Source organism: Macaca nemestrina, chromosome 10, assembly GCF_043159975.1.
Source record: "Macaca nemestrina isolate mMacNem1 chromosome 10, mMacNem.hap1, whole genome shotgun sequence".
Taxonomy (NCBI): domain Eukaryota; kingdom Metazoa; phylum Chordata; class Mammalia; order Primates; family Cercopithecidae; genus Macaca; species Macaca nemestrina.
The window spans coordinates 14,610,718-14,624,008 of record NC_092134.1 but is presented as its reverse complement, the minus strand read 5'-3'; the positions used below and the strand labels follow the sequence as shown (position 1 = coordinate 14,624,008).

Sequence of the window (13,291 nt, the reverse complement as noted above, 5' to 3'; positions counted from 1 at the left end):
ATCTGGGTGTTTGTATTAAGGCTCTGCTGACTTCGAAAAAAAAATAGAGAAATGTTTCATTTTTTTCTATTTCCTATTAGAGGTTGAAGAAGGTCAGCACTATTTCTTTTTTAAAAGCTTCAAAGAATTCACCAGTGAAGATATCTGGGCCTGGAGATTATGGGAAAGTTAATTACAGATGCAATTTCTTTAATAGATAAGGAGGTATTCAGATGTTTTTTCTTGTGTCAGTTTTCGCAAGGTGTGTTTTCCTAGTTTGTATGCTTCATCTCAGTTGTCAAATTCTGTTGGCATAAAGTTGTTTATAATGTTCTGTTATTATCTTTTCAACACACACAAAATCTTGCTTGGCATTTATCAATTTTATTAGCCTTTTCAAAGAACAAATTTTGGGCTTTGTTGATTTTCTCTATTGTAAGTTTGCTTTCTATTTTATTGATTTCTGCTTTTATCTTTATCATTTTCTTTCTTCTTTCTTTGAGTTTGATTTGTTGTACTTTCTCTAACTTCTTGAGATGACTATTTATATCATTGATTTCCATCCTCTTTTCTTTCCTAATTTATCCATTTAAAGCTGTAAGTTTTTGTCTAACCAAAGTATCATTCAGTTCAAAATATTCCCTAATTTCCTTTGTGATTTCTTACTAATTTCCAAGCAGATTTAAAAATAAAAAATGTGTTTAGTTATTTATCATTATTGATTTCTATCATAATTGCATTGTCATCAGAATATATTTTCTTATGTATGTGTGTATATATGTATGTATATATGTACATATTTATTTTATTTTTTTGAGACAGGGTCTCACTCTGTCTTCCAGGCTGAAGTGCAGTGGTGCAATCGTGGCTTACTGCAGCCTTGAACTTCTGAGCTCAAGTAATCCTCTGGCCTCAGTCTCCCAAGTAGCTGGGACTACAGGTATGCACCACCATGCCCAGCTCAGAATATATATCCTGAATAATATTAACCCTTTGAAATTTGTTTAAATTTGCTTTATGACTCAATGTTTGATTAATTAGGTAAATGTTCAATGTGTACCTGAAATAATTTGTATTTTGCTATAGTTGGATACAGTGGATATTTATCTTCTGTTTTACTAACCCCCACCCCTTTTTTAGCTGTGTCCAATCTACTGTTAAATATGCTACTAAATTCTTAATTTCAGTTATTGTATTTTTAGGTTCTAGGATTTACATTTGGTTCTTTTGTATAGATTTCAGTTACCTAGTAATATTCTATAAATGTCAAACAAGTCAAATTCATTAATTGTGCTGTTTAGATCTTCTTTACTGCTCCCACTTTTTTGTCTGCTTATTTTATTATTTACTTAGTGAGGTTGCTAAAATATTTAATAAATTATAGGTTTATCTACTTTTCTTTTTAATCAATTTTTTTGGTTTATGTATTTTGAAAGTATGCTATTATGTGCATGCAAGTATAAAATTGTTTTATTTTCCTGGCAGACTAAATCTTCCATTGAATTTGTCCTCCTTGTATCTGCATATGCATCTTGCTGTCAAGTTTATCTGCCCTGATATTAGTATAGCTACACCAGTTTTCCTTTAGCTATTGCTTTTCCCCTCTTTTTACTTTCAACTTTCTGTGCCCTTATTTTTAGAGCATATCTCATGTAAACAGTATTTAACTGTTTTATTCTAATGTAGTCTGCCAAGCTAGATCTTTTAATTGGAATATTTAGTCTATTTACATTTAATGTAATTACTGATATTTTTGATTTTATATCTACCATATTATTACTACTTTTTCTATTTGTTCCACTTGGGTTTTTTCCTTTTTTTTCATTTCGACCAATCCATTAAAAAATTAAATTGATATTTATTCTATTAACCTGTTAGTTATACCTTCTTTTAGTAATTACCCTAGGAATAAATACATGCCTTCTTTGTATTTTTGAGTCTGATATAAATCTGTATCTTTATTACTTCTAAGTATCTTTATTACTTGTATATACTAAGGCCTATGAATACTATAAATTAACTTATCTTTCTCCTGCCTTTTGTGTTTTTAATTTTATTTATTTAAATCTATGTATATTTAGAAACTCATGAGAAATTATTATTATTGTTTTCAGTATTCATTCAGATCTATTTAATACCCTTTCTGTTGCTCTTCATTCCCTCCTGTATTTGTGTCTGTGATCATTTTCCTTTACCTGTAGAATCTCCTTAAGTGTTTGTTTTTAGTTGGCTCTGCTGGTGACAAATTCTTTGTTTTATTTTATTCAAAATATCTTTGCTTTCCTGTTTAATGATACTTTGAGTGTGTATAGAATTCTATCTTGAACAATACTTTCTCTGATTGTCTTTTTGCCTCCATCATCTCTGCTGAGAAGTCAGGTCTCATGTCATTGCTTCTTTGATATCAATGTCTTTTTTTCCTCTGTGATTTTAAGTTTTTAAATTTCATTTGTTTTTAGGTTTCATTGTATTGTGATGTGTCTAGCTGTGGTTTTCTTTGTATTTATCCTGCTTGGGATTCTCTGAACATCTTGAATCTACGTCTTGATGTTTTTACTCAGTTTTGGAAATTTCTTGGCTATGATTTTTTGCAAATATTGCTTCTACATTCTGTGTATTCTTTAATTCTGGGGCTCCACTTATACATATATTAGAACTTTTTACTATGTCTCTTTTGCTTCTTATTTTCTTTTTGGATTTTCCATCTCATCATCTCATTTTTTTTCTTAAGCTTTAGTCTGGATATTTTCTACTGACTTATCTCCTGTTTCACTAATCCTTTTTCTTTTCTTTGTTTTCAAATTAGTCTATAATCTACTGCTAAGCATGCTAGTAAATTTTTAATTTCAAATTTGTATTTTCAGGTTTTTGGATTTCTACTTGGTTCTGTTTTTGTAGATTTAAGCTCCCTGGTCAAAATATCCATCTTGTCATCTATTTTCTTGATTATGTTAACCATAGTTATTTTAGATAGCTCCAATATCTGGATCAGCTGGATCAGAGGTTTTTTCCCACTTGTTAGCTAGTTTTTCTTTTCTTTTCTTTTTTTTTCTTGGGTTGGGTTTGTAGTATGCCTGGTAAATTTTGGTGGAATAATCAACATTGGGTATGAGACTTGTACAGGTTCTAGGAGATACCTTTTTCAAGGAGTATCTTCCCTGTCCTCTGGCTGGCAGCTAGCCGTATAGAGGGCCATATCACCTCTATTCACTCAGGGAGTAAGCTGACTAAGGGGTAGGTTGTGATCTTCATAATGCTCAGCCTACCTGCAATTCATGCCCACCCCTCTGGAACCAGGGCTCCCAGATGAGAACCAGAGCTGTGTTTACTAAGGCATCTCCTAATTGGTGGTCCTGGACTCCAATTTTGTGCCACAGTATTAGGAGAATGCCAAAAGCTCCCCTCAGCTTTTCAACTGCTTTTTGCTTTGATTCTGAAATACTGACCTCATATTGCATTAATATGGGAAAAATTGGTGCAGTGTTTGTGAATCACTTTTCACTACTTCCTTTTGTGGGGAATATTTTGACTCTCAACTCCTAGATGTTTCGACACCCTAAAATACTAATTTCCATCTCTGTTGGGAATATGCCCCCAAATCTGGCCATAAACTGGCCCCAAGACTGGCCATAAAAAAATCTCTGCAACACTGTGACATGTTCTTGATGTCTATGATGCCCATGCTGGAAGGTTGTGGGTTTACTGGAATGAAGGCAAGGAACACCTGGCCCACCCAGGGTGGAAAACCGCTTAAAAGCGTTCTTAAACCACAAACAATAGCATGAGCGATCTGCGCCTTAAGGACACACTCCTGCTGCAGATAACTAGCCAGAGCCTATCCCTTTACTTTGGCCCATTCCTTTATTTCCCATAAGGAATACTTTTAGTTACTCTATAATCTATAGAAACAATGCTTATCACTGGCTTGCTGTCAATAAATATGTGGACAAATCTCTGTTGGAGGCTCTCAGCTCTGAAGGCTGTGAGACTCCTGTTTTCCCACTCCACGCTCTATATTTCTGTGTGTGTGTCTTTAATTCCTCTAGTGCCACTGGGTTAGGGTCTCCTCAACTGAGCTGGTCTCGGCACATCTCTATTCTCATGGGGTTTCCTCTCATTCTGATGACTTATCTGCCTCTTAGCAGTATCCCTCTCTTCCACTTCTCAGCCTTTCATTCCATGGCATTTAAGAATCATCAGTGCCCCAAGGGAGAATGTGGTGCACAAAATGTCAATCACACTACATTTAACTCCCTTGCTTTCCAAGACTCAAGTCTTGGTTGCTCCTTCATCCTTTCAGACGTTTTGTGAGTTTGTGTTCTATCCTGTTTTTCCAGTTATACTTGATAGGAACATCAGTCTGCTTGGAACTACTCTATTACACCTGTACTTGAAAGTTTATAATTTATTCTTTCTTGTGAATGCCTCCTCTTACACAATTCATGTTTTGTTTATGCCTCTGGTCCCTTGCAGTTTCTATTTTCTGCACATTACCTACCAGGACTGCTGGTTCCGTGACACAGACTGTGTGTACAGTGTCGCTGGAGTCCCCCACAGTTGTACAACGTGGCACTTCTGTGGCTCGCCCTGGAAGGCCCTGCATGATCGGGTCATTTGCTAACTGTCTTGGTGCCACTTAGGGAAATATGTTCACAATTCAGAATGAGCTGCAGAGATATTCTTCAGGGAGGCCTTTCTTTGTACCTCAGCCAAGTCCTGTTAGTAAACTCTCATGAACCCTCCACATTATTTCTTACTTGAAAGTAAGTGAACTTTTCTGTTGTTTTGTGAAAGTGGCTGGGTAGTTGATCTATTCCTCTTCAGAAGGTAGGCTGGACTGTGAAGACAGTAACCTTGTCAATCTTTTTTACCACTACATCACCAGTGCACAACACAGTTTCTCCTACACATGTATTGACTTACATTTTTTTTTTATTGTTAAGAACATTTTATTTCACAAACTATTACTTTTATTTTAAAAAATTTCAACTTTTATTTTAGATTTAGGGGGTATGTGTGCAGGCCATATGTGACCTAATCACTTCCCAAAAGCCCCACCAACTAGTACCATTGCACTGAGGATTAGGTTTTAACATAGGAATTTTTGGGAAGCACAAAGGTTGCATAGGTATATTGTAGGATGCTGAGGTTTGGGGTATGATTAAATCCATCACCCAGGTACTGAGCACAGTACCCAATAAGGTAGTTTTTCAACCCTTTCCTCCCTGCTCTCATAGTCCCCAGTTACCATTGTTCCCATGCTTGTCTCCATGTATACCCAGTGTTTTAACTCCTCAGCTGTAAGTGAGAACATGGGGTATCTGGTTTTCTGTTCCTGCATTAATTTGCTTAGGATAATGGCTTCCAGCTGCATCCATCTTGCTGTAAAGGACACACTTTCATTCTTTTTTATGGCTGTGTAGCATTCCATGGTACATATGTACCACATTTTCTTTATCCAATCCACGATTGATGGGCACCTGGGTTGGTTCCACATCTCTGCTATTGTGAATAGTGCTGTGATGAACATACAAATGTATGTGTCTTTTTGATAGAATGATTTATTTTCTCTCGGGTATATATCTAGAAATGGGATTGCTGGGTTGAATGGTAGCTCTATTTTTAGTCCTTTGTGCAATCTAGTTCTTTGAGTTAATTTGAACCTTATAATGATAGAAGTTGAAAAGGAGGGAATGAGAACTAACATTCATTAACATTTTACTATTTATCATCTTACTTAATTTTCATCTTAACTCTTTGAGGTGGGAGGTATTTGTATAGAGTAAACCATGTCTCAGAGAAATTATAGTATTTTCCCAAAGTCACACAGTTGGTAAGTGTTAAGTCTAGAATTTAAACCCAGGCCTACCTGGTTCAGAAGTAACCCTGACTGTATGAATTGTTAAGCACTTCTCACTCTTCCAAGATTTTTGTACCTTCCTTCTTTCTTTATTGACTTTTCTTTTTTCTTTTTTTTTTTTTTTTTGAGATGGAGTCTCGCTCTGTTGCCCAGGCTGGAGTGCAGTGGCCGGATATCGGCTCACTGCAAGCTCCGCCTCCCGGGTTCCTGCCATTCTCCTGCCTCAGCCTCCCGAGTAGCTGGGACTACAGGCGCCCGCCACCTCACCCGGCTAGTTTTTTGTATTGTTTTAGTAGAGACAGGGTTTCACTGTGTTAGCCAGGATGGTCTCGATCTCCTGACCTCGTGATCCGCCTGTCTCGGCCTCCCAAAGTGCTGGGATTACAGGCTTGAGCCACCGCGCCCGGCCTCTTTATTGACTTTTCAACCATTATGTGATACAAATAGAATGCTAAATTAGTGTCTTAGCCCATTTGAGCTGTTATAACAAAACACCACAAACTGGGTGGCTTATAAACAACAGAAATGTATTTCTTACTGTTCTGGAGGCTGAGATGTCCAAGGTCAAACTGCCGGCAGGTTTGGTGTCTGGTGAGGGCCCACTCTCTCTTTCATAAATGGCACATTCTAGATGCGTCCTCACATGGTGGACGGGAAGAACCCTGGTATCTGCAGCCCCTATAAGGGCACTAATTCCATTATGAGGACCCCACTCTCATGACCTAATCACTTCCCAAAGGCCCCACCAACTAGTGCCATCACACTGAGGATTAGGTTTCAACATAGGAATTTTGGGGAAGCACAAATATCCAAAGCAGATAGATCAAGTAATTTACCTGAAAAAAAATAATAAAGAAGAGAATCTGACCACTTATTTCTATTATCTCAAAAACAAAATGACATGCATTTTATTTTGAAGTGAAAGAATTGTATGGATCAAACTAGATTGGTGTCTAAACATGTTTCCCTCAAATGGCCCAGTGTGGGATCAGCGGGGGACACTAATTTCTTTAATGAACATTGACTTAACTTCAATCATGAAGCAGTACTTACAATCATAGCAATAACTATGATGTATTGAGTACCTCCCATGTGCCATAGACTTAGCTATACCTCATCTATAGCATGCACTTTATATACCTTATCTTCAATCAGCTGAACACCTCTGGGGAGTAGATATTATTATTTTCATTGCACAGATTTGGAAACTGAGACTCAGAGAAATAAAGTAACTTGCCTTAGGAAGTTTCAGATCCAGAATTTGAACCCCTTTATGAACTGCCATAAAGATTGTTTTTTTCTACATACATTGCTTAAGGTATCAAGCCTGGAACACAAAAGGAATTTAATAAATGTTGTTTACTTTTTCCAGATTAGCAATAATATAGTGAACTTCCGGGAAAGAGTTGCCATATAATATAAAAAGGCTTCTTTGTGTCTTGCCAGGGAATGTGAGTAGCATCTCCAAATTGGCCCCTTGGAAAACCTGAAGTTCTGAGTTGCTATAGCTTCCAAGTGTCAGGTAAGGGTTGTGTCGGTCTCAATTGCAGGCTCTACTCTGCTATTTGCTCCAAATATTTTCTGGTTGCAAATGTTATTGATCTGACAGTTTATTTCCCGAGACACATTAGTTCCACACTTCTGTGATGTGAAAGTCTCATCCTAAGGAAACTGGCCTTGTGAATGGTTAGCCCCTGGGAAGAGTATGCTGTACTTATGGCTGTGCTAACAGGATAAAGAAGTGGTAAATACAATTAGCGAGCTTGGTTGGTGATTTTCCAATAATGATGTTGGGGTATATTATTGGTTTAGCTGTAATTGAGCTTAAGATGATCTGGAAATGTCTAAACTGGTGTGAAAGTCATTCACAGCTTTGGCTCCAGTATGGATGTTCATGAACCAGGTGGCCTGATAGCCTCTGGATGTGCTGAAACGGGGGGCTATGCTGCAGGATGGCAGCGGTGTGTCTCTGAAATACTATTGAATTTTGCTCTGTCACCAGTAAGGTGATTACTTCTTCACAATCTTCTATTCTCTCCCGAATCTCATCCCTATCATTATAATTTAGAGCTTACTACATATTGTCTAGCTCTCTGATTCTCATGCAAGTATAATTTATTTGATGCACATTAAAGTCATCTTTATTAGTCAGGATAATTAATGCTAGCTGCCACAAAAAAGACCTGAAATCTCAGTGGTGGCACAGCACAAAAGTTTATTTTTTGCTCACATAAAATCTGATGGAGGTTGGCAAGGGCTCTCCTCCATCTGGTGACTCAGGGATCCAGATTCCTTCCATCCTATTCCACCTTGGGAGATAATTCTCTCTGGATTTATTGTATTCTTGTATGGTCCAGGCTTTCCCAGCTAAGGGTATTGACAAGCTTTGTTCAGGGATGAATGAACAACAAGCAGAAGATAGGGACCCTCTTCTTCCTCGGAGATATTCCAGATAATAAAGTCCCCTCCTCTTCCAGGAGGATATTTGCTTACATTCTAGGGTAATCAGCCTAGAGACGTATCTTCCCTTATGCCCCAGAGATAGTTGCTTATTTTACAGGGTAAGAAGTCATATGTCTCCATAAGGGAGGATGGGCAGGTCACCTCCAGCTTGACTGAAGCTCACAGGCTCCTAAGTTTAGCATCCTGTGGTGCAGGTGACCATCATGTTGCCCAAGAAGATTGGGGCATGGAGAGCTGGTGTTCTCACTGCTTTTTGTGTTGTGATTAATAAACGGCCTGTGTCCCTAACCTAGGGATCAGTTGTCATCTTTAGTCAGTGTGTGTGTGTGTGCGTGTGTGGTGTAGGGGTATGTGTATGTGCTATACATGTGTGCAGTGTGTGGTATATTTGTGTATGTGTGTGTTGTATATGGTGTGTATGTATTTGGTGTGTGTGTGGTGTCTGTATATGTTTGGGGTGTGTGTAGTATGTATGTGTTTGGTTTGTGTGTGTGATGTTTGTGTATGTTCAGTGTATGATATGTATGTGTGTATGTGTGTGTGGTGTGTATGTGTATATGGTGTGTGGTAGATAAGATGTATGTGTGTTTGGTTTGTGTGTATGTGTGATGCTTATGTATGTTTGGTATGTATGGTGTGTATGTATGTGGTGTGTGTGATATGTGTGTGCTTGGTTGGTGTGTGTGTATGTTCAGTATGGTGTGTGTGGTCTGTGTGATGGGTATGTGTATATGGTGTGTTGTGGATGAGTGTGTGGTTGGTGTGTACAGGTGATGTTTATATATGTCTGGTATGGTGTATGTGTGTGTGGTGTGTGTTTGATTTGTGTGTGTGTGGTTTGTATATGTGTGATGTTTGTGTGTGTTTAGTGTGTGGTATGTATGTGTGTGTATGTATGTGATGTGTGTGTAGTGTGTATGATATGGATGTGTGTTTGGTTTGTGTATACATGTGATGTTTATGTATGTTTGATATGGTTGTATGGGTGTGGTGTGTGTGGTTTGGGGTGTGTGGTTTGTGAATGTCTGATGTTTGTGTGTTGAGTGTATGGTAAATATGTGTGTACACATGTGGTGTGCATGTGTGGTGTGTGATATGGGTGTTTGTTTTGTGTGTGTGTGATGTTTGTGTATGTTTAGTATGTGGTGTGTATGTTTATGTATGTATGTGGTGTGTGTGTGGTGTTTGTGGTGAGTATGATGTGTGTGTATGTGATATTTGTGTATGTATGTTTGGTGTGTGGTATATGTGTGTGTGTAAACTTTAGCAGGCTAATTGGGTAGCTTGCAGTAAAATCTCAGGCTCTTCACTGTTTCAGACATAACGACAGCTTCCAGGTTGGCATGGCAGAGGAAGAGAGGGTGGGAGAGACTCTCTGATCCGCAGGAACCCTGGATTGGAGGTGATGCATCCTTACAGCCTGCACTCCCATTTGCCAGAACCTAGTCACATGCCCCCACCTGCAAGGGAGGCTTGGAAATACAGAGGGGCATGTGGGTATCTGTATCGGTCATCCCCACCACATCACCTAAACCTCCTCGTGTCTTTTTCAGTAAATGTGCCCCTTTGTGATAGAGGAGCAACTTAAGTCAAGGTAACACAAATCTGGTTGGTCACAGTAAGAATAAGAACTCACAGTTGCGTGTTGTTTACCTTTCCACTGTAAATTAATGAACAAAAGCCTTATAAGTGCTTTGCTTGTGTGAACTCAGTCCTCACAATAACCCAGTGAGGATTGTTCTCTTCTGTTTTGTTTTGAGACAGGGTCTCACTCTGTCTCCCAGGCTGGAGTGCAGTGGCACAATCTCAGCTCACTGCAACCTCTGCCTCGTGGATTCAGGTGATTCTGGTGTCTCAGTCTCCTGAGTACCTGGGATTACAGGCTCACTACACCACACCTGGCTAATTTTTTGTATTTTTAGTAGAGACGGGGTTTCACCATGTTGGCCAGGCTGATCTCGTACTCCTAACCTCAGGTGATCTGCCCACCTCAGCCTCCCAAAGTGCTGGGATTACAGGTGTGAACCACTATGCCCGGTGAGGATTGTTCTTATCACATTCTTATCACCATTTTACAGAGGAAGAAGTGTCTGGGGAGATCAAGTGACTTGCTCAGGCAGCTGGGAAGTGGCAGAGAAAGGATTAGAACTCAGGACTGGCTCTGGGTTTCCAACATTGTATTACCTCTGGTAGGTAAGTGTGACGTATATGTTAGATACCAGCTTATGCAATCTTTGTCCAGTTTTACCCCTTTCTGACATATCACATTATATGCCTAGGTTGAGGATATGGGGAAATGAGATTGGTAGGAGGTAGAATAGGCAGTTGGATGTGGTGACGTGAAGGGCAGAGGATGCTGTTTAGACCAGTAGTTCTCAACTGGGGGTGAGGACATTTGGCAGTGTCTGGGGGCATTTTTGGTTGCCACAGCTGGGAATGAGGGTGCTACTGGCATTTTGTGGATAGAGACCAGGGGTGCTGCTAAAATCTCACAATGAACAGGGCAGTTGCCACCACAAAGAATTATCTATCCCCCAAAATATCAATAGCACTGAGGTCAAGAAATGTTGGTTAAGAAATACAGATTTAACTCACCTAAGGACTGCTCATAAATGATTTTTCATTGTAATGGCTCTTGGAAAATTACACTCCTTTCCAGAGAATGACTCTTCTTTCTTTGAGTCAATAGAATGACACCTTCATCCCCAAACACCAAATAAATATGGCATAAGAAGTAATATTTTGACAGTACAATTTTAGGCAAAGACATGCTCACTGATGTACATGAAACAGTTTCTAGTCAGAGAATATTATTATACGTGGAACAAGTTTGAAATGTATGCATGTTTAGATGAACCCAAAATGTTTTGCTTTGCATACATGGGACAAATGAGAGACAGGAAGAGCTCACATCTTCTGCAACTCATTTAGACGATTGGGTGCATGTGCTATTTCTGTGTGCTGTGGAGTGGAGTGCACTCCTTTACTTAGCCCTGAAGGTGTTTTATTATTTGTTTATATTTATTTATTTAGGCCAGGGATTGGCTCTCTTCCATAAAGGGCCAGATAGTAAATGTTACAGGTTTTGCAGGCCATACTATCTCTTTGCAATTACTCAGCTCTGCTGTTGTAGTGCAAAGGCAGCCACGGACAATACATAAATGTCTGGTCTGGTCATATTTGACCCAGGAGCTGTAGTTTGCCAACCTCTATTCCATAACTTTTAATTTTTATAAGCAGCTTGAGCATAGGATAAGCATTGACCCCCAAAATGTTGGAAAGTTTGTAGAGAAAATAGTGCAGAAGTAAGAATGCACCTTTTAAAGAATGACTCCCTTGCACTCTTTCCCATCAACCTCCACCAACCATCAAGTCTTCTCTTCCTCCTTTGATGAGTACATAAACTCTCATTGCATTACACTTGATGAGCAAACTGCATTTATTTACTCTGCGATTGTTATTTCTTATATAAACTCATTCTCATTGTTCGATGGATACATTTTTCTATCTGTGAGGATTGAGTGTCTTGAGTTGGGAGGGAGAGCATCATAATTTATTCCCTAAAAATGTTTTAAAAAGATATGTTTTCATTTAACAGCTTTTCACTTGGGCTCGTGAGAAGTCCACAGCTCGGCAAGCATATGGCAGGCTTTCATTTTCAGGAAGAATGAAAGTTGTTAAATGAGGGAGAGGTGCACAGGATAAAGCCATGTGTCACCTCCTCCTCTGGTTCTGAGACTCCTCTGCTATCATCGAGCAGAGCAATCTCTCCTTGTCCAGAGTTGTTATTTCCTTTGATAATCCAAGTAGGGCAAGGCCAGCTTCTTCTCACTTCATGCTGTTATCCAACATCACAAACATATATCCTTCCCCCTTTACCAAGGGGCTGCAATTCCAGATGGTAAGAGAGAATTTCTTTTTTAAATTTTAAGTTCTGAGGTACACGTGCAGGATGTGCAGTTTTCTTACGTAGGTAAATGTGTGCCATGGTGGTTTGCTGCACCTATCAACCCATCACATAGGTATTAAGCCCAGCATGCATTAGCTATTTTTCCTAATGCTCTCCCTCCCCCTGCCCCACCTCACCCCATGACAGGCACCAGTGTGTGCAACAGAGAGTTATAATGCAATTTATGGGTTAAGAAAGGGCCAGTTATGGGTTAGCTAATGGTGAGGGGATACACTTGAAAGTTTCCTCTCTGAGTTATTAGACCTCATTAAAATTCATACTCAGCTACTATATGATTATCAATATACCTCTTCAACAATGAATATACTGGGAATTTGCAAATATAATACTATGGCAAATTCATTATTTAAGGGATGTCTATGTTGAATCATAAATGCAAAAGATTTTTTAATAAGCCCATTTAAGTTCACAAATATTTTTTAAATGCCTAATTTGTGCTAGGCACTGGAAATCCATTGCATCTCAACAAGACACTGTTGCTGCCTCCAAGAAGCCCATGGTTTAGTGAAGAATTCCTTGCTTTAATTACAGTGTAGAGTAAAAAAAATCTTTATATTAGAATAGGTTAAAGGGAGACACATTTGTTCTTAAATCTATCCCGATTCCTGTATTATATGCTCATATTTACCCATCTAATTTGTTCTATAAATATTCTTTCCATGTTCCAGCTCTGATTTTTGATCTTCTCCTTTCCTTCCTATTTCCTTGGGATCTGCAAGTTCCTTAATAATCAAATAGGGGCTATGTTAGTTAAAGCTTTTTTAGTTGTAAGTGACCGAAACCCATCTCAATCTGGCTCAAGCCACAAAAAGGATATTTAGTGGCTTACACAAGTGAACTGTCAAAGGGGGTAGGGCTTGCTTCAGGCTCAGCTGGATCCAGGGGCTCAGCTAATGACATCAGGACATCAGGACTCAATCTCTCTCTTTTCGTTTCTCTTTTATGTTTTTTTTTTTTTCTTCCTGTTTTAGCTTTTCCAACATGGTAACCCCATGCAGCTTTATTTTACATTGTGTTCA

The 13,291-nt window shown here is 38.8% G+C and overlaps 1 long non-coding RNA gene across 2 annotated transcripts in view; it reads left to right on the top strand.

Moving 5' to 3' along the window:
* Nucleotides 1-7,361, top strand: part of LOC139356518 (uncharacterized) — a 30,960-nt gene extending 23,599 nt beyond the window's left edge. The window contains exons 2-3 of one of the 2 annotated variants that reach the window (XR_011608488.1): nucleotides 822-919; nucleotides 7,286-7,361. This is a non-coding gene — a long non-coding RNA (uncharacterized lncRNA). Of the gene's footprint in view, nucleotides 1-801; nucleotides 920-7,285 lie in introns of both variants that reach the window. The other variant, XR_011608487.1, reaches the window with a different exon arrangement.
* Nucleotides 7,362-13,291: the final 5,930 nt, after the last annotated feature.